This window comes from Ceratotherium simum, chromosome 2 (assembly GCF_057802395.1).
Source record: "Ceratotherium simum simum isolate JZ-2026a chromosome 2, ASM5780239v1, whole genome shotgun sequence".
Lineage (NCBI taxonomy): Eukaryota > Metazoa > Chordata > Mammalia > Perissodactyla > Rhinocerotidae > Ceratotherium > Ceratotherium simum.
Genome location: NC_141901.1, coordinates 36,093,855 through 36,118,511, shown reverse-complemented (window position 1 = coordinate 36,118,511; position 24,657 = coordinate 36,093,855). Strand labels below are relative to the sequence as shown.

The 24,657-nt window shown below is 41.6% G+C and overlaps 1 long non-coding RNA gene across 1 annotated transcript in view; it reads right to left on the bottom strand.

The window, feature by feature from the left end:
* Positions 1 to 24,657, bottom strand: part of LOC147917889 (uncharacterized) — a 41,462-nt gene that overhangs the window by 15,798 nt on the left and 1,007 nt on the right. The window contains exon 2 of the long non-coding RNA XR_015554709.1: positions 20,058 to 20,236. This is a non-coding gene — a long non-coding RNA (uncharacterized LOC147917889). The remainder of the gene's footprint in view (positions 1 to 20,057; positions 20,237 to 24,657) is intronic.

Here is a 24,657-nt window from a genome sequence, read left to right as displayed (position 1 = left end):
GTTTCTATAATAAATGAACTGTAAGGGAAAAGGGTGACAAATGGGGGACCTATAAATTAAAAGAGATTTAGGAGACATATAAACCAATCAAATGTGAAGGCCTTATTTGGATCCTGATTTAAACAAGAAAACTTCCCTGTCCCACTTTGCTCACTGCCTCACTTGGGCTTCCTTGTTCACCTGCCTAATAAACTATCTGTACCCAAGCCCGTGTGACAGGGACTACTTTTGGAGAAACCCAAATAAAGACACCCATCATTAAGAGATTGGTTAAATAAACTATGGTATAGCCATATAATAGCTTACTGTATAATAATTTAAAATAGTGAGTTGTTAGAGCTATATGTGTTGATATGGAAATATCTTAAGAAACTTCCATAAAATATTATTCTCTTTCTATAAATGAATTAAAATAATACATGCATATGTGCTGGTATATGAATAATCATTTTTCTGGATGTTTACATAAGAAAATTAACAATGATTACCTCCGAGTAGTGGAACTTCTCATGTAACAAAGAATTGTTGTGCTGCCAAACTGGCCCTCTGATTTTAAAATAAATAAATAAATCCCTGACTTGTAGCATTTGCTGACCTCCATGGTGTAAATACTCCCACCATGTCTGATTTCAAGCTACCAGTGACTTAACAACAGCCTCGCAATAATTCCTGAATAACAATCCATTCTTGTGAGCCAGTAGGGGTCAGCTCCAACACACCACTGGGTGAAAATGTGCACTCTTTATTTTATAACTTTACATGCTACTTGAATTTATATAAATTACATTTTTAAATAAAAATTTTGCTTAAAAACAGAAGAAAAAACTGCTGAACACCATTGCTAAGTTTTCCATTTCCAGTTCTTGGTTACACATAGCCATGGAAATAAGCCCAGGCCCACATTCCCCAGCCACAAAGGAAATCAGTCAGCGGAGATCAAGATGAAGGAAATGTACCCTTCCTATGTTTTTCCTTTCTCGGCTTTCATAAGAACCTGTGTTTGTGAACAAAATAAAAGGGAGAAGAAGAAGAAACGCAGACATGCTGTGGAGGCTTCTATGGGTACCATCTTGTGGTCTTTAGTTTATTAAGATGGAAGACACTAGAAGGTGGGACCATAAACAGAAAGAGAAATGAAGAGTACTGGGAAATGTGGACAGGGGCATGACAATTTATGTGCATTTTTGTGACCCTGATCATTTCTTAAAACTAATTCAGAGCCATTTTCTCTTAGAGTGGCTACTACTGCCAGACCATAAATCAAATAATTCTTAAATCTGCCCTAACTCTCTTATAGTTTTTCACGAAAAAATTGTCTTCTTTCTGATTACAAAAAGACTCAGTAGAAAAGAGCATTTAATTAGAAATCAAGAAACCTGCATCATCATCCTAACACAGATACTCTTGTGCTGCAAAAGTCTGCACAAGTCACTTAACCTCTCTGGGCCTCAGTGTCCTCATTTACAAAATAAGAACTTTGAACTATAAGGTTTCTGAGACGCTCTTCGGTTTTAAAAATTCTGCAATTCTATTATTTATAGTGACCAACTCCCCTTAAAGAAGCTCATTCCTCTCAAGAACTCGCTTAGATCCTCTGAAGTGTCCTTGGGTCAAATAGAGAGAGGGAAGAGCCAGCCCCTCAGGGTGGATGACAGTGGTATGGCATCAGAATCTGAGACAGAAGTGGGACGAGCAATGTCGAGGAGGCACCAGAAGGACCCTGCCCTCTGAGAGGACCAGGACTCCAGGACAACAGCTGGGGCTTGGGGAACACCAGCATATGCCTCGTACGTGAGTGCCCCCCAGTCCAGGACATTAGGACTAAAGACCCCACCACCATGGACAGTGTTAATCCCTTCTGGGACAAACAGTGCCTCACATGTCTGTATCTCTATTACCTCCCTCCAAAGACTGGTTCTTAAAAAGTCCCCACCAAAGAAACCTGGCTCCTGCCCTAAGATCATCTTTGCCTCTGTCTCCTCAAAATGTTCTTTCTTTAGGATCTTCCTCACTAAAGCATTTTCATTTGAACAGAATTCAACTATATCTGAGGTTGGCTCTGAGCCACATAGATATAAAATAGGAACACAGGATCCTCGTGACTCTTGAAGGGTCACACACACACACACACACAGATGGTATACCTAAAGGGGATGGTATTATTACTGTGGTCCCTGGTGGCAGAGGAGAACTAACTTTAGCTTACAGCGAGATTGGAGAAGACTCAGACATGGGAAAAGGCCAACAGAAGCTTCATTAACTGTAGTTTAAAACCTCATAAGTATTAGTTGACTCTTTAAAAAGTCTAAAAGCCATTCCCCTGAGGTTTGTGGGAGAAACAAAACAGTAAAGAAAGTAATTTTCTCTAAGAGCAGAGGCCTCACTCTGTCACTAGGATTGTTAGGGAGCATAAATCCCTACCAATAATCACAAAGATTTTCATGTCACTTTTCAGAGCACAAAATGCTTTTCAGCATATTACCTAATCTGATTTTCACAACAAGCTGTGAGTTACTCGTGTCATAGGAAAAGAAGTGAGGAGTGGATCAGGAGACCTGAGCACAGGCCTGGACTCTGCCGCTTATGAGCTTGTGGCTTAAGTGAGTTACTGCCCTTAGGGCCTGTTTTTACCATCATTTGCCAGAAGAGGAAACTGAAGCTCAAATGGGATAAGTGATTTGTCCCTACCAACAAGTGATAACATACGACAGATTGGAAAGAACAAAGACCTGAGGGTGTGTCATTAACATAAAAATAATATCCAAAGGCTGAGATGGGCAGGGTGAGCAGAAAGTAGGACTCATGAGGTTAATGAGATAGGAAACCCATCACTGAAAAATTAAGGGGGTTAGTGTTCTAGAGAAATGACTAAGTGTGTGAATACCAGTCCCAGTAGAATCTACAAAGAGCAAAATGAGGGGGTGATTATGACTCACACATGTGATGTCCCCTGAGCCCCAAATCTGAGGGACAACCTTGAGGCAGCCAAAGAGTCATAGGTCCCCACCTGCCAGTCATAGCCAGTCATCAAGAGTCTCATGAAACGGGTCATGTAGACACATATTCTAGTTCTTCTGGGTACTTCGACTAGTTAAGAATAGCAGAGACCTAGAAGTATACAGTGCAGACACCCAAGGACTCCCTGTTTAAAATAATCTCTTCTCATTTTTATCCTAAATCTACTGCTTAAAAGTTTTAAGTCATGCCTCCTACTTCCAACGGAATAGGAAATGGTGCTTTTTATGCCTACGTAACTACTTCCTGGCTAGAGATTTCCATCACATTCTTCTCAGTCTTGCTCTTTTACAGCCGGAAGAGTCCTTGGCAGAGGAATCATTTACCTGAATACTTGTGTTCCCAGAGAACTCCCTCCCCAACTCTATCACGCTACAGCCTGGAGAAGGGGCTTTTCCCAAAAGAAAAAGGAAGAACTGGAACCAGAGCAAGAATTTCACCATAGCCACGCCCCAGGTACTCTGACAGCAGCTGAGATAGTGGGGTGGGAAGAAGCCAGGGCCACTGCTTTGCACCCTCTAGGGTGCATCATTCACAACGTATTCCTGTATTGGGCAGTACTGGTATAAGCCCATCTTTCCACTTCCTGTTTTCCTGTTACAATCTCCCTATCTTGAGTTTTATTTCTTCTGGGTTTTTAGGGGGAAAGGTGAAAGGCAAGTCAAAGAAATTAATGTGTATTTTTTTTTTTTCAAATATAGCTCTTTGGGAAGTGTAGCCAGTGTGACTCAGCTTTACACTAGGAAATCGTAAGTTTGCTACTAAGGACCCCAAACCACCCTCTGTAATGCAGAAGTAACACTACGACATGATTTGGTGCTGACTCAGAGAAGGAAGAACCATTGGTCCCAAATGTCTCTGCACCACCTAACTATTGGTTTCTGTGTACAATGTGTTGTACTTGTTTAGCCTCTCTCCATTAACATTTATAGAATGTGTTTTATGCACTTCAGAGAGTCTGCTCCATTCTGCTTTACACAACTGGACAAGTCAAAAGGAAAATGCAGAGACTCATCTCAGCATTAAAAAAAAAAAAAGACAGTTATTCCACTTATGCAACAACATGGCCAAAAGATAATACACAGAATAAACATCGGCTGAGGGATATGGTAAGTGTATGCAGTCAGTGTGAGCTCAGAAAAATGGTGAGGGACTGTGTCAGTAAAAACTGCATCCAGCTGTAGTAACAAAGAACCAAATACAGTGGCTTAAGCAAAACTAAGGGTTCGTTTTGTCACATAAAAGAAATCAAAATATAGAAGGTCCAGAGTTTGGTATTGCAGTTACACAAAATTATCAAGGACCCAGGTCCCTCTAACGTACGAATCAATCATTCTTATTAGGTGGCTTCTACTCTCAAAGTCACAAGACAACTGATAAGATCTGACCATCATATCCATTTTCAAAACTAGGGTGAAAAATATAAGGGTTAAGGGCAAAAGATTACCCCCAGCATTCTGTCCCATTTCAAGGAACCTTCCCAGAAGTCACACCCAACAACTTTTGTTTAAATCTCATTAGCCAGACTTAGTTACATAACCAAATGTAACTGCAAAGGAGGCTGAGAAATGCAGTCTCTTAGCTGCCCATAGCACCACCTTGAAGAAAACCAGGGTTTATGCCTAGGAAGAATGGAAAAATAGACTGAGTGGGCAAAAACCAAGTGCTGTTACAGCAATATATAATCTGTGTGAAATCAGTGAGCTGGGTTGTGTGATCTCATCTGAGCTCAGTGCAGAGTGGATGTGAAATCGTTGAGATGATGAGAGTGTGTGCTGTTGGTGTGAGCTTACTAGGACAGTGAGAAATGTACAGAGCCAGGTGTGAGACTAACAAAGTGGTGTGTGGTATATAATCTGTGTGGGCTCAGTGAGATGGTAAGCGATGCGCACAGCTGGTGTGGATTCAGATGGCTATAGTTAGTGTCCATTTGGCCTATACTGTTGAACCTTCACTAAAGCCTTTATACCCATTTTGCAGCTTTTTGAGAACATCAGTCCATAAGAGCTACCCAGCAAGATCAGGGAAAGGTGGACAATACCCCGCTGTCCCATATGGAAGCCAGGCCTACCCCTCTATGTATAAAAGTGGTTTGTGATCTGGGTCTGCCTTCATGGAGACAGATGTTACATTTACAGGTACAGGTGGCCCATCCTGTCAGTTCCAAGCAGACTCCACTTTGCTATTATCCTTCTATGGCCAAGTTTCCTCAGGTTAGCAGGCTTCATACATCACAGCAGGCAGGTTTACACACCTCGACCCAAAGCCGGAACTGGTAACAAATTACCTTGACATGTTGATTGCTTGTCTTATCTCACCCTGGAGGCCTCCAGAGTCCTCCTTTACATCGCCAGAAACACTTCCAATTACTACTGCCTTGGTTTATCAGGAACTGTTTTCTTGGTGTTCCTATTCCGCTCTCTACGACCTTGGTTGTCTGAGTGATAGATCCTTTGAGTTGTTGCTGCATCCCTCTTAGATCTGCCCCTGCTTATCTCTGTCTCTGTTCCTGTAAGATGTGTTTTATTGCCACACAGACTTGGCTTGTGGCCTCTACTGCATCATCCAGTACTAACTGTCACTCAAGCAACTCTAGAACACCTATAGGTGCCCTCTGTAACAGTGAGTTCTGGAAAAAGAATGCCAAATGCATATCAGACTTCTTGAGTTACACAATGGGAGGAAATCTTTGCTCAAGATTTCAAAGGACAACAGAGAATTGCAACATAAACCGGGAATAGTGCTTGGTTGTTGATCCAGTCAATGCCAGGTTGATGATGGGAAAGAACAATCGATGTGTCATGGGATTGCCAAGCACTGTCCCAAATCCTTCCTGAGGTCAGCATTCCCAACCCCACAAACCCTGCAGCTCAAAAAGCAGCTACCAGTGCAGTGTAAACTATGACGTTGTGGAAATCAACTGCTTTAAAAGCCACACCTAAAATTGCCTTATTTTAATTAGAAATGTGGTTGACAACATGCCCTTAAAATCATCATGAACTCTAAGAGATGACATTGACTCATCGACTTATCTGTCATAATCAGTTATAATTTTAGAAATAAGCACAATGTGAACTCTTAAGAACAATGGTCTGAAAGAATTGATATTTGAGAGCCCATCCTATCTTAATTTGCAGTCCTTCAATATATTCCCAGAAAATGGTGAGAAATTAATCTTGCGTTCATTTGCCCAAGAAATTACCCATGGTTATATACTCTTAACAAACCTGTGAGACAAAGTGCCAGAGCTTTGCTGGGATCAGATATTGAGTTTTGTTTCCCCAATTAGGATCTTGAAATGGGTTAGTTATGTTGGATGGGAAATTCCCCTTCCTTTAATACTATCCTATTGAGATAAGTTGGGATTTCGTATATATATACATCATATCATACATACAAATCTAGGCTCTGTGGGGAAACTGACCGTTGTCCACTTTTAGAATGAGGAAGAGGCAGTAGAAATTATCACCCACAAACACTCTATTAAATATCCTGCATCACAGAAACATGTCTGGTCTTCCTTGGAGAGGTGGACTGATCCCAATTTCAGGACACCACAGGAACTGGATATAAATTTGGAACACTATGTTACAATTTATAAACGCATAGCTAACTCAAAAACTGGAGAGAATAACAATAATTGCCCTTTGATTACAAAATATTTCTTTTGTTGAAGCATTCTTTGAATTCTTATTTCATATAAAAACAACTCCATGATCAAAAAGACCATGAGAATTGTGCCAGATGCTAGATGACAATGTGAGATTGTCAATTTCCACAGTCCTCTTGTTTACTTGGCTGCTCAATGAGATTGAATCTCCCTATTGGGTCAGGACTGGTACAGATGAGGTACCCCACAGCCAGGGTGGGAAGCCAGGCAGAAAAATAAAACAAACCTAAGAGTGACAGGTAGGGGCTGGGAATGGGAAAGCCAATAGGGCTCAGAGCCAAATGAAGAGTTAGGAATCTGATATATATCAGGGGTCAAGATTAAGCTTGCAGGTTAAAAACCAAGCCAGCAGTTAGGAACCAGGAAACTCAGGCACCAGAGTCAGGCAGTACAAGTTAAAGGGCCAGAAACCAAGTAAAAAGTCACTACAGCAGATTAAGAGGCATCGTTACAATGGCCTTGATGCTGAGGTACCTGCCGTTTCAGGGAGGAAGGCTCTTACCCCAGTTCTGTGGGAGCAATCCAAGATGTTACCATTCTTGGTTGTGCAGGTAGAAAAAGCAGAGGATCCATGTGAAAAAGGATGGAGTCAAATGACAGAGGTACAGTGTTTGGAATCACACTGAAAAACACATCATGGCACCTCTATGCAGTGCCTGACGAAGGTCAGAACTTTTAAGCTAGTAATTAACCACATATGTCGCATGAGGATTTGGGGGCACACTGGCCAGGAATAGCCATTAAGGGTCAGGGAAAAAACGGAAATGGAGAAATTTCACTTTGACACTTTCCCAACTCCCTGTCAGTTCCATTTTCCCACCTCCTGGCACCCTTCCGTGCTGGTTCTCAAGTACCAAGCAATTCCATGCTGCCCATCTGCGGTCCTAATCCATCCTTGGAGGCATGGCACTCAGACCTCTCCATTCCTCAAAGTTTTCCGAGTTAAAAAAATACTTTTTTTTTTTTTAATTTGTAAGGCATATCATAGATGCTAAGAGGAAAGCAGGTATATCAAATTAACCTAACTGAGGTATAAATGATGAATATGCCTAGTGCTCCTTAAGGTATTAGAACTTGAAAGGAAGAACTAATTAACACAAAAGAACCTCTAGAGCTCTGTCCCTAGCACTCTAGATGAATAGGAGTTAAAAAAAAAATCTGTCTCTCTTTTAAAAAAGTTACTTAAGCGTATGACTTAAACTACAGTTTTTTAAAAAATTGTTGGCTTGCCTTCACAATAAAAAAATACTTATTAATCAAGATCCTAAGAACTCTGTTCAAAAACAATAACTGATTCATCTCCCTTTTTAATCAGATATAGTTCTAGGAATACACACAGACAATCTGAATTTTAATGATTTCTCAAAAATGATACTGAACATATAAAAAAATTCAGACATTTCTGTTTTCTAGGATAAGAGATAAATTTTTTTTTTTTTTTTGAGGAAGATCAGCCCTGAGCTAACATCCATGCTAATCCTCCTCTTTTTGCTGAGGAAGACCGGCTCTGAGCTAACATCTATTACCAATCCTCCTCCTTTTTTTCCCCAAAGCCCCAGCAGATAGTTGTATGTCACAGCTGTACATCCTTCTAGTTGCTGTATGTGGGACGCCGCCTCAGCATGGCCAGAGAAGAGGTGCATCTGTGCGCGCCCGGGATCCGAACCGGGGTCGCCAGTAGCGGAGCGCACACACTTAACCGCTAAGCCACAGGGCCGGCCCCGGGCAAGAGATAAATTATTACTGCACACTGGAAAGAGCATGAACTCAGTATTGCCTTGGCAAATGCCTCCTCATCTCTGGTCGCAGTCTCCTCACAGAGATAATAATATATACTTTGCAGAGTTCTTGTGAAGATTACAAATAATGCATGTGAAATATCTAGTACAAACCCCGGCGCATTGCAGGTGTTCACTGAATAGTAGCAATTCTTAATATTAGCTCACTTATCTAAGGACTATCCAATAATCTTTTACTGTAAACATTTCTACCTAGACAAAAGGAGAGAGCGTATGGCAGGAAGAGCATCAGGGGTAGCAGTAGAAATTCCTCTGTAAGATCCAGGAAACGGGGTAACAACCCCAGCTTTGTCACCAGTGAGCTGCGTATGTCTTTGCAAGACATTTAACTTCTCCGGGCCTCAGATTCCTCATCTGAAAAATGAGAGATCTGAACTACATAATAACTTTGGTCATTTTCAGATCTGGGGGTCTCTGCCACTAACTGATTCCCAGGCAGAGAGAAGGCTGGCAAAAGGTTGTCCCTGCCTGGGGACAGCATATCCCTAGATGATCAGAGGTTTACCCAATGGACCTCTGCATTCAGCCTTCCACCGACAGTTTCAACCCTGCCTCTCATCTTTGGAGCTTGCTCAAGAGCACAAATGGAATGGACTCCTAAGACCAGGTGTAAACCCCTCCACTGATACACATTTGCCCTGAGATTTAGGATAATTTGCTTAAATTATCTGGGCCTCAGTTTTCTCCTCTGCAAAAGTAGAAAAGTTAATATTCACCTCCTTGAGTTTTTATGAGGATCAGATGAGATACTGTATGTGAAAATGATTTACAGTCTGTACAGCATCGTGCACAGTTAATATAGCACCCCAAGCACCCCAAGATTCTAAGCAAGGACAACTGTGGGCCACCCACCTGGGCTGCTGTTTTTTTGAGTTTTGTGTGCCCAGAAGAATCTGGCAGAATGGCATTGAATTTTGCTGTAATCAGATATTGACTTCGGTTTTCCTAGCCCAGAAAGGAGGTTTGTTTAAACTTTCACTTATGGACAAGTGGCAGGATCTTGTTTTAACGGTCCGGAAAAGTTTTCATCGCATTAGCAATTTCCTACCCATGTGACCAGGGGGTTTCTTATTTCAAGAGGCAATTGCAGAATTTCAGGAAAGCCACCTACTACCAATTGTAGCAAATCAATCAAGCTCTGGAAAGAACTGCAGATCTGTCCCTACAGAGCCCTACTCTTAAGCTCTGCTGGGCTTACTGTCTACGAAATGCCAGGCTCCTATGGTCACAGGAGACTGCGAGAAATATAAGGCAGTCTAAGAAGACGCTGAGCACACCACTGGATTCCTCAGAAGCGTCCTGAAATGGCCCCTGTTTGCAGGGCTGCACAATGCTGTAGAATCTCTTCCAGCATTTTCTCTTCCATACCAAAGCCTAAAAGCTATTTGTTGATAAAAGGCTTTAAGTAGTTACCTCAGAACATAGTCCCAAGAGTCCGGTTTTCTGAGCAGTCAGCTATGTGGAAGCTTTAATCAGCATTTGTCTCCCTCCCTGAGTCCACCCCGTCCACACGTGCAGGTCACATGCCCCTGGACAGGGCTGGTCCCACAGACAGAAGAGTAAGCAAGTACGCCCATAGTATAATTTGAGAGGTATCACCTTCTCCACTGCTCAAAATATCTTCTCCACTAAATCCCACAGTGCCTAGAATTCCCAGCATTAAACTCACTGCTGCTCGTCTCCTCTATCCTTCACCCCATCCTCTTTCCCAAGGTCTACACACATGAACCATATCCATCCTTCTAGGCCTAGTTCAGTATCAGTCTTTCATGAAGACTTCCATCGTCCTCCACTTGGAAGTGATCTCTCATGCCTCTAAACATTTACAATGTTCAATTTGTACCTCTTTTATAATGTATATTACTTTATGTTTAAATACATGTACAATCCCCCACCAGGCATAATCTTGAGAGTCAATCCCTCGGTGAGGTCTTATCTTTGTACCACCATCCCATCCCCAGAGCTGGCCCTTAGTAAAGAACCAATATCTGACCAATGGGTGCCATATGGGTGAAAGGATGGTAAGACATAGCTTCACCTGGGCTGAGATTTTGCTACTAACTAGCTCTGTATCCATCGGCAGTTACTTTACTTTTCAAGGCTTTATTTTCTTCCTATAAAATAAGGCCATTTGAGAGTTATAAAATGCCAGAGATCTTCCAGCCATCATTACTAATCCATTGGATGATCTTATAGCTCACAAGGGTTCAGCAAAAGCCCAACATTACTTGCATTCATTTTTTGAAGTGGTTGGACAATGTATGTACTGTAATGAGGTTTTTAAAAATAAAAAAAGATAAGGGAAAGTAAGATAAGGTCAAAGGAAAAGTAAACTCACAGAAATAAATTCTCTACAGTCCTATTTAGCTACAAAGTTGGAGCATGAATTCAGCTTTGAGCTTCCTAGCAACCAAAGCAAAAAAGGTACTAAAATAAAAATATATTAGTTGCTCTAGAAAGTGAAGGCCTTCCCGATATTAAGATCCAAGAGTAATTGATGTAGTAGACTTTGTCCTCAAAACAACCGAACAATGAATACACCAGGGAGTTTAATAGAACTGTTTTCTGCTGCATCCTTTCATACAAGAGTGTTCCACATATCTATTGCCGTGCAACAACCCCTAAATAGTAGCTTAAAACGATAGCAATCATTAGTTATTATCTCACTGGGGACTGACTGCACTCAGCTAAGCAGTTCTCACTCAGAGTCCCTAACAAAGCTGCAGTAAGACTGTGGCTGGGTCTGAATCACCTGCAGCCTAAATGGGGGCTAGATCAGCTAGTCCTCTTCAGATATCTACAGGTGGTCTTTCCACATGACTCTTCAACATGGTAGCCTTAGAGCAGCCAGAATCCTCACATGGAAGCTCAGGCTGAGAAGAAGTGATCCAGGCAGGCTTTATCACCTTTCATGAGCTAGCCTCAAAAGTCACACAGCATCACTTCTTCCACAATCTACTTGCCAGAAGCAAGTCACTAAGGCAAACCTGCATTGAAGGGAAAGGTAATTAGTCTCGATATTTTGATGGAGGTGTGTCCAAGAATATGAGAACATGTCTTAAAACCACCGTAAATGACAAAATAGAAGTTTGCAATTCAATAAACACTATTCTTTTGAAAGCCAAAGCAGGGATAGTCTGACTTGATCCAGGGATGAAATCTAGAATATCTATAGTTGTGCTGCCCAATACAGTAGCCACTGGCATAAGTGGCTATTTAAATTTAAATTAATTAAAAATTAAATTAAAAAATTTTAATTTCTTCAGTCTTAATACCCACATTTCAAATGCTCAGTAGCCACACCTGGCTAGTGGCTATCATATCATGCAGCACAATTATAGAATATTTCCCTCATTGCAGAAAGTTCTATTGGACAGTGTTGATCTATACTAATGAAAGAACTGTATATCCTTTGTCTGTCAATCAGAATTGCTCACTCTTCTAATTAAGCTCTTGGTAGGCCTTGGGCAGCAGAAATGTCCAAATTTTAACATTTGACAGGAGTATGAACTATATGAAACCTGTATTGCTAATGAACGAGAGTCCCATACCTCTTAAAAGTCAACAGGGCAGAGATAGTTTTACTTCCTTTAAAGTAAATGAAGGCTCCTAACCAAGTCCCAAATAGCTGGCCACCCCACCTCCCCCTGGGGGTTTTCAGTGGAGGACCTGTCAGCAAGACCAAAGTTTTCCTCAAGATGGTTTCCAAAAACTGTCTCTTAAAAACAATAGAGGGAAAGAAAGATAAAATGAAAGTTAATTCCCTCACGCTTTCATTCAACCAGCATTACTGAGCAGCAATGGATGCTACGCTTTGTACTTGAAAACATTTTCAAAATAGATTTTCCCAATCTCTCAGGACCCAGAAACAAACAAACAAATGTCAATAATGCACCCAAGAAAAATCTACTTTTAAGTAGCATAATTTTCTAGTGAAACCACCAGAGAAAAATGGTTGCAAAATGTACCCCTTAAGTAGCTGAAAGAGTTGGCCAGCTATATATAATTAGATATAAGCCAATTAAAGTGAAAATACTATCTGCCAAAAATGATGATTTGGGATTTAGAAAAGTTGAATTCAAGCCACTCTGTTTTCCAGTAGATCGAGAAGCCATTTCTGGTTAGTAACAATAAAATTATATCACCAGCATAGAGAACAGTTATTTTTATACTTTTCATAATAGGGGTACATGCAGCTAGATCATGCCCAAATTGTTTCAAATCATTAAGAAACAAATTAAAAAGAAGAGTTGGAGGAAGCAGACGCAGAACACAGTCCTATTTTTAAAGACTGAAATTATCTGACCTGTTAGGAGACCATTCCCATGAACACTTGCCATGGTCTAAAGCTCAGGTTGAACATAAGCATTAGTTATCAGATCTTGCATCTCAGCTGTGCTGATTGTCTTCTGTTTAGCCTTCCCCATCTCCTCTCCACACTTCTTGCCACTGCTCTGTGCCCCAGAAGGCTGACCTGTATGGGTTGCATCAACAGGCTTCCTTACCCTCTCGCTTCTGGAGGGGTTCAGCCAATGGGAGGCACTAGCATGGGCACTAGAGGCACTAGAGGTGGGAAGGTAGAAAGTTAGACAATCTGTCTCCCCAGCTTACTCCCTGCCAGGCCACCATGGGCTGGCTGCATTCTCTAAGCAAATGCTATATAGCTCATGTCAGGCAGCCGTCTTCACATAACTGCACTTTTCCAGTTCCAGTAACCTCTCACTTCCTTTGATCGTTCAGACCTGTGAATGACAATGCCTCCCAGGGTACTACACCAACCCTTGTAGGTTTCCTCAACCTTGCCTATACCTTTGTAATAGTTCCTTTTCTCAACCTCTCCTCAGTTATTCAGTTTTATGTGGGTTATCTGTTTCCTGACAAGCCCTGACTGATAAGTGTATCCATTACGAGTTTTTATACACAAAGACCAAAGCAAGATCAATTACATTTATAAGCAATCTTAAAGTTACTCCCGACAGATTTCTCCAACACATAACGGTGTAATATGATTAATGATGGAATATTATACCTAAATTCAACCTGTTCCTCATAGAAAATATTAGACAGAAAAAATCCAGAACTATAATTTATGAAAGACAAAACCAGCACAACATTCAAATGAAAAGTCCACCAAAATAATGGCTCTATGATTTAATAGAGCAATATTGTCCTTTAGAAAAGGCAGGAGAAGGAGGGCTTCAACCAGATAAAATTAGTAAAAGGAAATAAACTAGATCCCAATTAGAGCAGAAGTTGAGCAGTTCCGATGGTGAGAAGTCTTCAGGAGGCACTTTTTAACCAACAGTACTACATGAAGAAGTAAAACCAAAATCCAACCAACGAAGAGAATCGTTCTCCCAAAGATTGGTGCAACACTTCTTGAGTCAGAGGCCCTGCAACTACCCTACCCACCACCACCTGGTGCAGTGAATGAACAAAATCCTCAAAGTCAAGCAGACTGGCTTTCAAATCTCTCCAAGTCAAAATCATTTATAAAGTGGAGAAAGCAGTATCTCCAATGTAGGGTGGTTGTGAGGATTAAATATAAAAACACGTATAAAATACCTAGCACAGTGTCTGATGCATTCAAGTTGTTCAACAAATGGAAATTCAAAAATATAAAACCAACAAAAGGAAATCAAAGACTTCTACCCTAAAACCACCCTGGAAGTCAGCAAGTTGATCAAGAAAAAAAGATGGGAAGGCATAGGTTGATAAAGTGCCACCCCCCACCCCGGGGGGGAAAATGTTTCTATCATTTTTCCATTTCTATGTAGCAAACCACCCCAAAGCTTAGTGACCTAATGATTTATTACTTGTCATGATTCTGTGAGTTAGCTGGGTCATTCTTCAGACGGTCATGTCTTGGACCACTCATGCAGCTGCATTCAGCCGGGGGGCTTTAGGGGACTGGACTCAACTGGCCTCTCCTGCCACATGGTATTTAATTCTGGGCTTCCTCAGCACATGGTGGTCTCAGGGTTCCAGGAGGACAAGCCTCAATGTGCAAGTGCTTATCAAACCTCTGCTTCCATCACATTTGTTTATGTCCTGTCGCCAAAGCAAGTCACATAGCTGAACCCAGTGTCAAGGTGGTGGAGGAATATATAAGGATATATGTGGATATTGGTAGGTGTGATTCACTGGAGTGTGACTATAACAATCTACTACCGAAATGAGATGTAAGTTTTGTGTGTTTCTCTGTATCCTCATTCAAGTATATAGACCAATATCTTGTTCACCTAGGTATATTTGGTATATATCTGTTAATTGAATTGAAGAGGCACAGAGTTTTGGAAATGCAAGAACCAGAAAGGCTCAGACCACTATAGTCTTGGAGCTCCAAAATACTGTAAAACAAAGCTAACCATTTAAAAAAAACTGCTTTCCCACCATCTTTGCACATTCCTGTAAATCAAATATCTTTTGTGGTTGAAGGTGGTCTTTAGGGTATTACGAATTTCAAATAAATCACTCTAACTCATCAACCTTGTTTTTGTCATGGTATAAGCAATCCTAGAAATAAACTGTATATGAATTTTAAAATTTTTCTGATCCTAAATAACTGTTTGAACACCTGAATAATCATACACTGTATATTCCTCAGTATCTGCACACACACACAAAAGAATTGAATAGAATTACTGGCATTTCAAACCTGGTATTCGAATTTTGCAAAGATCAGACGTGAGAGCTGATTTGCCTTTCTCATCTGAGGATATAGGTATGTTTAGTTTTTCACTAAAATAAAGAGATTTAGGAACATGTTTTAATGGCCTCAAAGGTTCTCTTCCCATCAAACATTTTCTCCAGAAGAGGTTGGGGTTTTTCATCGACAGTAGTGGGTAATGACAAACACATTTTGAAACTGTCTCTTGATTAATGAGGTCCTGCCTTCGAGGATGGATAAGCCATAAAACTCTGCTAAAAGACACATGCGTCCCTTCCTACCAATCATGATTCTAAGGATCCAGATATTTTGCGCAATTTTACCCCATGAAGCAGAATATCCCTTCAAAGTGTGACAAGGGGATTCACCGAGAACTCAATTTGCATGTGGTGGTTTTCTGTTGTTTCCTTTTGTTTGTTTGCTTGCTTGTTATACAATTAACCCTCTGCCTAAGTTTCCAGTCCTAGCACTGCAAACGATGTTTCTACCCCAAATCTAGGGGACAACAGGAAGACTTCCTGAACCTATTCTTTGGGACCAGATGGGGTCACTAAAGCTTTCCAAGCTGAGGGCAGAGGGGAATGGATATCCCTGTTACTCTCTAATTAAAACACCTACTACCAATTAGTCCTGATAATTATGTAGAGCCAACTGTGAGGATGATGATAACAAAAGCCAGTGTTTATTGATCTCTCACTGTGACAAGCATTGTTCAAAGCACTTTACATGGATTAACTCTGTAATCCTCACAACCCCCCTATGAGGTAGGTGTTATGATTATCTCCACTTTATAGAGGACGGCACTGGAGTGTAAAGCAATTTATTCAGGGTTATATAGCTTTAAATAGCCGAGTCAGGATTTGAACCCACCACCAGCTCTACTGCTTCAAAGACACTGGTCTCATGCAGAATTCAAAACTCTTTTCTGCATCTATGACCTTGGGATTGTACCTTCAGCAGCAAGTCACTGACATTTAGACACTTGTGATGCTAGTTGACCCATCTAACTTTCTGATGGTTTGCACAAACTGTTAACAGAAAGACAATTACAGAAGCCTCTGGACAGTCACATAAGGCCAGTGAATCTCAGCCTAGGTCCTTTTCTCTCAGACTGGGCAGCTACATTCTCCTGGAAACTGAATGTACTTGCTACGCAGTCCACTATCTCTGCAGAGATCCCATGGCCTCCAATCCTACAGAGCTGGAACTCTCATGTGCTGTGCACTCTCCTCAACCACCACCACTATATCCCCTCCCAACATCCAGTCAATCAAAAGGTGTTTCCTGAGGACCTACTATGTGCCAGGCCACATGGTAGGCACAGAAGATAGACCTGCATACTGGGAGCTTTCAGCCCCCACAGCCGTTACTCCCAGTTTGAGAAACATGATTAATTTGGGGAAATACCAACTTGGAATTAGAGAGGTTGTTTCACAAAGATTCAGACTAAACCACCTTTATGGTCCCTTCCAACCTCAGCCCCATCCTCTTGATTTCTCTCTAAGGCAAGCATTTACTAGTTTGATTTCAACACACACACTCGTACGTGTAATTACTGTATAATGTCTGTTTACTTTTTTAAATGAAAATGAATTCAAATTAACCTTGTTTTGTGAATTTCAAGGCACCCCATGAGATAAATGAAGACACTCCAGGGTGTCATCAAACCTGTGCTGGGAATCCTTGCTCTAAAAAGTAGAGACTTGAGCTCATTAAACCATCAAGGAGCCAGAGGGGAGAAATGTATATAGATATACAGATAGAGACAGCACGTTAAAGAGAGAATTTTACATGTATATTATTCATTTGTATACACAAACACACACAAATACATATGAAAGGTGGTGCACTAAAATGTGGTTATCTTTAGGTGAATCGTCTGTTATAAACTTAGCACCAATGCTGTTCATTATTAAAGCCTCTGCACTACAGATGAGACACTAGGAACAACATTTCCAGAAGAAAGAAGAGGCCATTATTTTCCAGAGGTGGGCAAATGCCTAGACAAATGAGAGGTTCGAAACAGCGTCCAGATGAATCTCTTGCAACTCCCCACATTAGTGCTGCAGATTGAGATAACTGGCGAGAATTTTCCAGAAGTTCTTGAGCTTGATAGTGGAGTGGCTTCCAGGCAAGGTCTTTGAGAGCCTCTCACTTTAACGTCACAGGCTAAGGTCGTCTGGGACCTTTGTTACCACAGCCTATCCAACAGGTATGTAAACCTCTAATTCCTTGTACTGCTTCCCTTCAGACTTGGAAAACAGAATGGCTTGTCTTTGAACACTAATTAATATAAATAGATAAGAGGTAATCATTTTTTTTCTTTTTCGTGTATATATATTTTAATGCTTTTACACTAAACATATATTATTTGTATAATAAAGCAATAAATACTTTAAAATATTTTTATATATACAGCATTATATAAAGTATTATATATAAAGTATTAAATATATAAAGTATTAAAGGTTTTGATAGAGATGCTACAGAAGCTCCAAAGAGAGACAAAAAATTGGAATTGTAAGGGCGCGGGGAAGGCTTCCTGGAGAGAGTGGTGTGTTCCAAACTAAATGGTGCAGGAGGTGAGGAGTTGCTGCAGGCTAAAGGTAAGAAGGGGACAGGTAAAGGGAACAGCATGTGCAAAGGCACGTGAGAGATCGCTGCTTCTTTGACGACCCACACATTGTTGTGACAGGGACATGGACTGTTGCAGAGGAATGAGGTAAGATGAGGCTGAAGAGAGAAGCAAGAGGTCTCATCCTGGAGAGCCTTTTACGTCAATCTATACATGTTGGGGAATGTTTCCTGAAGGCAATAAGCAGTTACTGAAGAGCTGGAAAAGTAATATCTGTGCTCTACGAAAGTCACCGTAGCTGGAGAGAGGGGAAATGTGGAAAGGCTGGAATCATGGAGGCCCGTCCAGAGAGCCATGGAGGTGATGAGTCCTAGGGAGATTCCAGAAGGATGGGATCTGGGTGGGAAGAAGGTCTGCAGGAGGTTGAGGGGATGTGACAGGAGATAGTCCATGGCTCCTTCCCTTTTCCCTCAAACTGCAGGGAGGCTGGAAGCACTTAAATTGAAGGATGATAAATCAGGTACTTTCTGCCATGCCTGGAATGTGCTTCAAAGGTGGAGAGAGTGGAAAGTGATGTTTCAAGAATTCCTCCAGAGAGGAAATCTGGGAACCAAGCCCTTCCTTGGAACAAAAACAGCTAAGTCACAACGTACATCTAAGTGTATTTATCTTGGACATCTTCCTAGCCTGTAAATAGAGCAATAGATTGTTCCAATCAGGGACTGTTGGGTGTTTCTAATAGACCTTGGGCTTTTACCCAGGCCAGTTAGGCTTCTTTGAGTCTTCTCCCTGTGCTGATTGGCTCCTCTGCCCACAGCCTTGCTCAGCTAAAGCTTCTTAGCTCCCGAGAAGAGACACCTAGAGATGCCCAAGGCACCACCTCTTGTGACCAGGCCATGTTTCAGGTGCTACCGGCGACTGTGAAGCAGAAGGGAAAACAGAGCTGCAGGACAAACTGGTCTTACAACAGGGCTTCTCAGGCATAGGTGTGCATATGAACCACCTGGGGATCCCACAGGCCTGGGGCAGGGGCTGAGTTTCCATATTTCTCACAAGTTCCCAGGTGATGCGATTCTGCTCAACTACAGATCACACTCTGAGAGGCACTGGTCTAAAGGTGGTTGGAGGAACAGCCAGGAGGTTGGGAAAGTGCCTGGAGGGAATCAGATATTGACAATTGTTGAGTTCCATTAATTCGTTGTATTTGTTGCATCTGCGCTGGAAAATGGACCCATGTGGTCTATAATTTTGGATATTAGAAGACTTAAAATGAAGGAGAAAGAGACAAGAAATAAGACGGCAGTTTAGAAACCTCAAAAGTCTAGTATTGCAACTAGCATATTAAAGATAAGAAAATAAAGTAAGTAAATAGGGCATCTATATTAGTTTTCTATTGCTATGTAACAAATTTCCATGAATTTGGTGGCTAAAAATATACCCATTTATTATCTCACAGTTTTGTAGGTCAGAAGTCCAATTATATATGGTTAGCTGGATCCTCTGCTCAGGGTCTCATCCAGCTGAAATTAAGATGCCAGCCAGGCTGTGACTCACACCTGAGGTTCAGGGTCCTCTTCCAAGCTCATTCAGATTGGCAGAATTCACTTCCTTTGAGTTATAGGACTGAAGTCCCTGCTTTCTTAGTCCCTGTCCGCTGGGGACCACTCTCAGCTCCCAGAGGCTGCTTGCCACATGGCCCCCTTTTGCCATGTAACATAACATAATCATGGGAGTGATGTCCTCCCATCAAAGGGTGTGGGTCATTTGGGGCCATCTTAGAATTCTGCCAACCACAACATCCTAGATATGTTTCCTTATAAGTGTAATTTCTTTGTTTATTCTTATTGGGCTCTAAATCGTCCTGTGATGATGGTGGTAGTAGCAGCAGCTTCCATCTTTTGAGCGCCAATTATGTGCCAGCACTTTGCTACATACTTTAAATATTCCTAGTTTATGTAACCCTATCAATAATCCTTAATAATCTTTATCATTATAGACATCTACATTTTGTAGATGAGGAAACTGAGACTAGAAAGTTTAAGTAGATCGGTCTAGGTCACACAGTTTAGTGACCCAGTGACATTTGACAGAATGGATTGAGTGACCAACTGAGTGACCATTAGTTTCCTCACCTAGAAATGGAATGGTAAAACCAAGAGATCTCTATGGTTCCTTCAATTTTGACATTAATGCTGTGAAAACTTCAATGCAAAGATTTTCAGTAATTTCTTCCTTTCAGACCCAAGGCAAAGCAAAGGTTGTGGCAGCATGAACAGTAGAAGTGCGAGAATTCACCAAGACAGTTTTCATCACAAAGGTAGCTCTTACCTCACTGAGTGCTCCCTCTTCTCTGATTCTGCTCTCACCTGCCTTTGTTGAATAGCTTTGCAAAAACCAAAGCCTGGCCCGCAGTTCCTTCCCCATCTCCAGCTCCCGTAACCATAGCTTCTGGTATAAGGCACCACCCCGCAATATCCCAACATGAAGTCTTGATGTGCTGGAATAGTCTAAAGGAAAAACACAATTTTAAGTGCCATGAAGGCAATAGAATTGTCAGAAGTACAAGAAATCAACTAGTAAATTGTGAGATTTCAGTCATGGTCTGTTCTGTAACAGTACACAAATCACAAATTTCTCAAGAAGACAAAAAAAGAGAAACAAGGAAAAGCTATCAGTGCCATCTTGTGGAAAGACCTATATTAAAACGTCCAAGGCAATGTGGCCACACCCCACGTCAGGTCAAAGCCTCTACACTCCACACTGATGTGCAGTCAATAGACAGAGGGATAACTTCACTATTTGTTTATAGGCAATGGTGCTGATTGGTAGAAGGACCATTCTGATTGCTTGCTTGCTTCCTATGCCATGGCCACTTATTAAATAATTTGTATATCATCCCTAGCTATACAAATACCACATAAAACCCCCATACCTCCAACACCATACATACACAAAATCCACACCCAAACTATTCTGCTTGGTTCCTCTACACAGCATGGTTCTCCAACTGTGGAAAATTTGCATTGACCTATCACAACACACCATCCCCAACAAACACACACACACTTAGACCACAAATGCTTATAGTATAAGTTTTTCTTTTAAAAATAAACTTGATTTTGTTTTACTTCCTGAGTTGATTAGAAATTATTTCTCTTATTTCCTTCCATCTGAATAGTCTCATCTATATTATTTACCTATTGCTGCATAAAAAAAATTACCCCAAAATTTGATGGCTTAAAATAATAAATATTTATTATCTCATAGTTTCTGTGGGTAAGGAATTGAAGAGAGGCCTAGATTGGTGGTTCTGGCTCAGGGAATCCATGACGTTATTGTCAAGATGTTGAGCAGGTCGTCTAAAGTCTTGACGGGGCTGGAGGATCCACTTCCAAAATAGCTACCTCTCTTACATGAGGTTGGTATGAAGCCTCTGTTCCTCACCACGTGGATCTCTCCATAAAAGGCTACTTGAGTGTCCTCATATCATGGCAACTGGCTTCTCCCAAGGAGGAGCAAGGCAAAATGCACAACGTCTTTTATGACTTAACCTAAGAATTCACACACTATCATTTCCACAATATCCTACTGGTTACAAAAACTGGCCCTCTCAATGCGGAGAAGGACTACACAAGGCATGAGATGACTGACTGGGGCCATCTTGAAGGTTGGCTACCATACCATCCCTTCTTAACTCCAATTTCCAGATCATCAGGTCCCAGGTGTGAAATGTGTTTAGACAAAGGAAGATGAGAATGTTTAAGACACTGAGAATTTTGACTTGCAGTTCAAGAGCAACAGGAACCCAAACCCAAGCAATCTTTTGCCTTGGTGGGGTACAGGGACCTACTTGGAGGAAGGAATTCTCCAACTCTGGCTTTGCCTCTAACTGCCACTGGCATCAAGCCAGTCAGGGAACTGGGGCCTCAATATGAAAGAGAACTAGGTCAAAATATTCTTATCGACTGGGGAAGTGAGACCTAGGATGCCCTAAAACTGCTCTGTTGAGCTTTACAATGAAAGTTACTTCCAGTATTTCACAATGAACAGAGAACAAAATGGAAGGACGATCCATCTTCATAAGACTTTTCTGGTGCTTCTAACCCAAGTTTATCTTTCCCCCACTGACTTATGTTGTGCTTGTTATTTTTACTGCACAATTAACTTTTTAATATATATCACCTGATTGTCTTTGATGAGTAATTTAGTACTTCAGTGTATGTTATGAGAACAATTACTTTTGACTCTAAATCCCCCCAAGTATGCTGTAAATTCCTTGAAGTCAGAGAAATTAAGTTTATTACTCATCCCACCATCAGTGTCAACAGATTGCTCTCTAGAAACATGTCCCCCTCAACACATTCACATATACACACTCACATAAACACACGATCATACACATGCACACGACAGGAGCAGACCTCTATAAACAAGGCTTATTTATCCCTTTACACAAAAATAGCAATTAGACTTAACCAGGATCATACTGACACACTCATTCTTCCCTTAAAAGCGCAGACACGTGAAAAGCACACCTAAAGAAGGTGATACACAATACCCAACATGGTCCTCAAACTTGTTCAATTAAAAAGACACAAATATGCATTGTCACTTAGTCCTGTAGACTCACATACACTCCCAGAAATATACATTCACAGTCTTGCCTAGGCATTCTACTTATTTATTTTTTCATTAATTGGTTCATTTAACATTTTTGAGCATCATGTATCAGGTTCCATATTAGATGTGTGGAATTCAAAGAGAGAATGATGTCATCTTGGCTTCTACACAAACAGGTAACCCCAGTCCAATAAAATAACTGCCATACTGGGAGGATATATTTATATAAGGTGAGATAGAAGTAGAGAAAGAGACTAAATCTTCCTGAGGGTCAGGTAACACTTTACAGAAGAGAAAGGAAAAGAAGATCAATATTGCTTATGGGGGGTGTGGGGGGGCATATGCAGGATACTGACATTGTTAAGTTGCAGGAGTCCTAGCTAGGAAACCATCAGAGAGAGTTTTTCCTTTCAGTTTGAGGCTCCCTGGGCCCAAGACAGAAAATTAAATAGCACCCTTGACAATGGGAGACAGTCAAGGCAGCGTCTATCCACCCAGGGTCTGCAGAAGGGAGGGGCAGAGCAGTAGAGAAAGGGGAAGAATTCCTACAAAGGGAGCCAACTGGCCTTTCCAGAAGGTGGCCCTGGTCGGTTGATGGATGCACTTCTACCCCTGCAGAGACCCACACAAAGGGAAGAATCCCTGTTGGGGGGCTCAGAGGAGAAGAGAATCTCTGTCCCCCCCAGAAATGTCTTCCCTCTGGAGAAAATGGGCTCTGGACTGGATCTCAAGGACGCAAGGAAGGGGGATAGGGTGGTAGAGAAAAATGTGGGAAGTTTTTCCCTGATGAGTGGAGGGAGCAAAGAAAGGAGAGCAGGGCAAAGGGACTAAGAAAAGTCAACCTGCAAGGAGCAAGGGCTGGAGTCTGGTCTGCAGAGGCAGGGCAGCCAGAGACCCTGGGGAGCAATGGGATTGAGAGAAGTTGGGTATGGTGAGGGCTGATTGTTGGCTGAGAGCATAGCAGGGAAGGAGGGAAAGGAATGAATTGGAATGGGCTAGAAAGGTTGCTAGGCAGTTGTTTGGGATATGGGAGTGCAAACAGGAAGGGCTTAATCAGGGCTGTGATTGCAGGAAGGGGAAGAAAGGGTAGATCTGGCAGCTCCTAGGACCTGGGGAGAGTACATGGAGGCCATGCTTAAGTGTTGTCTGGGTAAATGGTAAGTGCATTTCCACAGGTCAGAGCAGACACTGAACTTTGGGGGAAGGGAAATTCCCTTTCATTTTGCTGGAACCACAGCTTTAAATGGTCAAATGTGTGTGTCAGGGGCAGGTGGGGACAGAGGGAGGGAAGTACATCTTCATGGCTAAGCGTCCTGGGCTTGGAATCAGAAAGACTTTGGCTCAACAAGCCTAGCTCCTTATTAGTTGTGCGTCCTTGGCCAAGTTAACCAACTTCTCTAAGCCTCTGATTACTCATGCACAAAAGGGATACAAAAACACCTTCCACACGTGGTTCTTCCAGAAAGCACTTGGCATGGGGCCTGGTACATAAGCAAATTCAATAGAGGTTAACTATTTTCATAACTGTAATTAGTCTGCATCACTAGAAGCACATTGTTAAGATGAGGATACGGACTGCTCAGATCATAGCTAAGACATATAGATCTAGGTCCTCACTTTCTACCATAAACTCTAGACTCCTCAGGGGAGGATGACTCACAGAGCCTGGAAATCGTCAAATATGAAGAGAGATTAAGAAATCCTGCAACTGTTTAACCCAGATGACATTTGGGGACATGAGGATGGTTATGTGAAGAGTCAGTAACCTTCTGTTTAACCTTAGGAAACAATGCTGTGTTGTTAAAGATTCTGGAGCCAGGCTGCTTGGTTTCAAATCCCCAGGCCATCAGTTATCTCAAGTTCCCGGACCTCTCCGGATCCTCAGTTTTCTCATTTGTAAAACAGGATTCATTAGGTTACCTACCTCACAAGATTATTGTGGCAATTAAATAACCTATACATACATATAAAGTAGACTAGGATCTGTCATATCTAGCAAATAGTAAATGCTCCATAAATGTTAACTCTTCTGTTGTTGGCTGTTATTATTATTATACTAAATTACTATCCCTGGTAAGATTTTAGGCACCAGATGGCAGCCCAGTATTTTTTAATAATTCCAACAATGGAAAAACGAGAAGAGTCCCCTGTGTAGTAGTGATTCCCCCTTACTGGACGAGTTCAAAAAGTCACTGATAATGACTAGTCAGTCATTGTAGAGGAGATTCTGCCTCCAAGGCGGAAGTAGACTTGCCATCTCTTAAACCCCTGGGCAACCACTGTGAAGAAAGTAAGAGAAGGCTAGGCC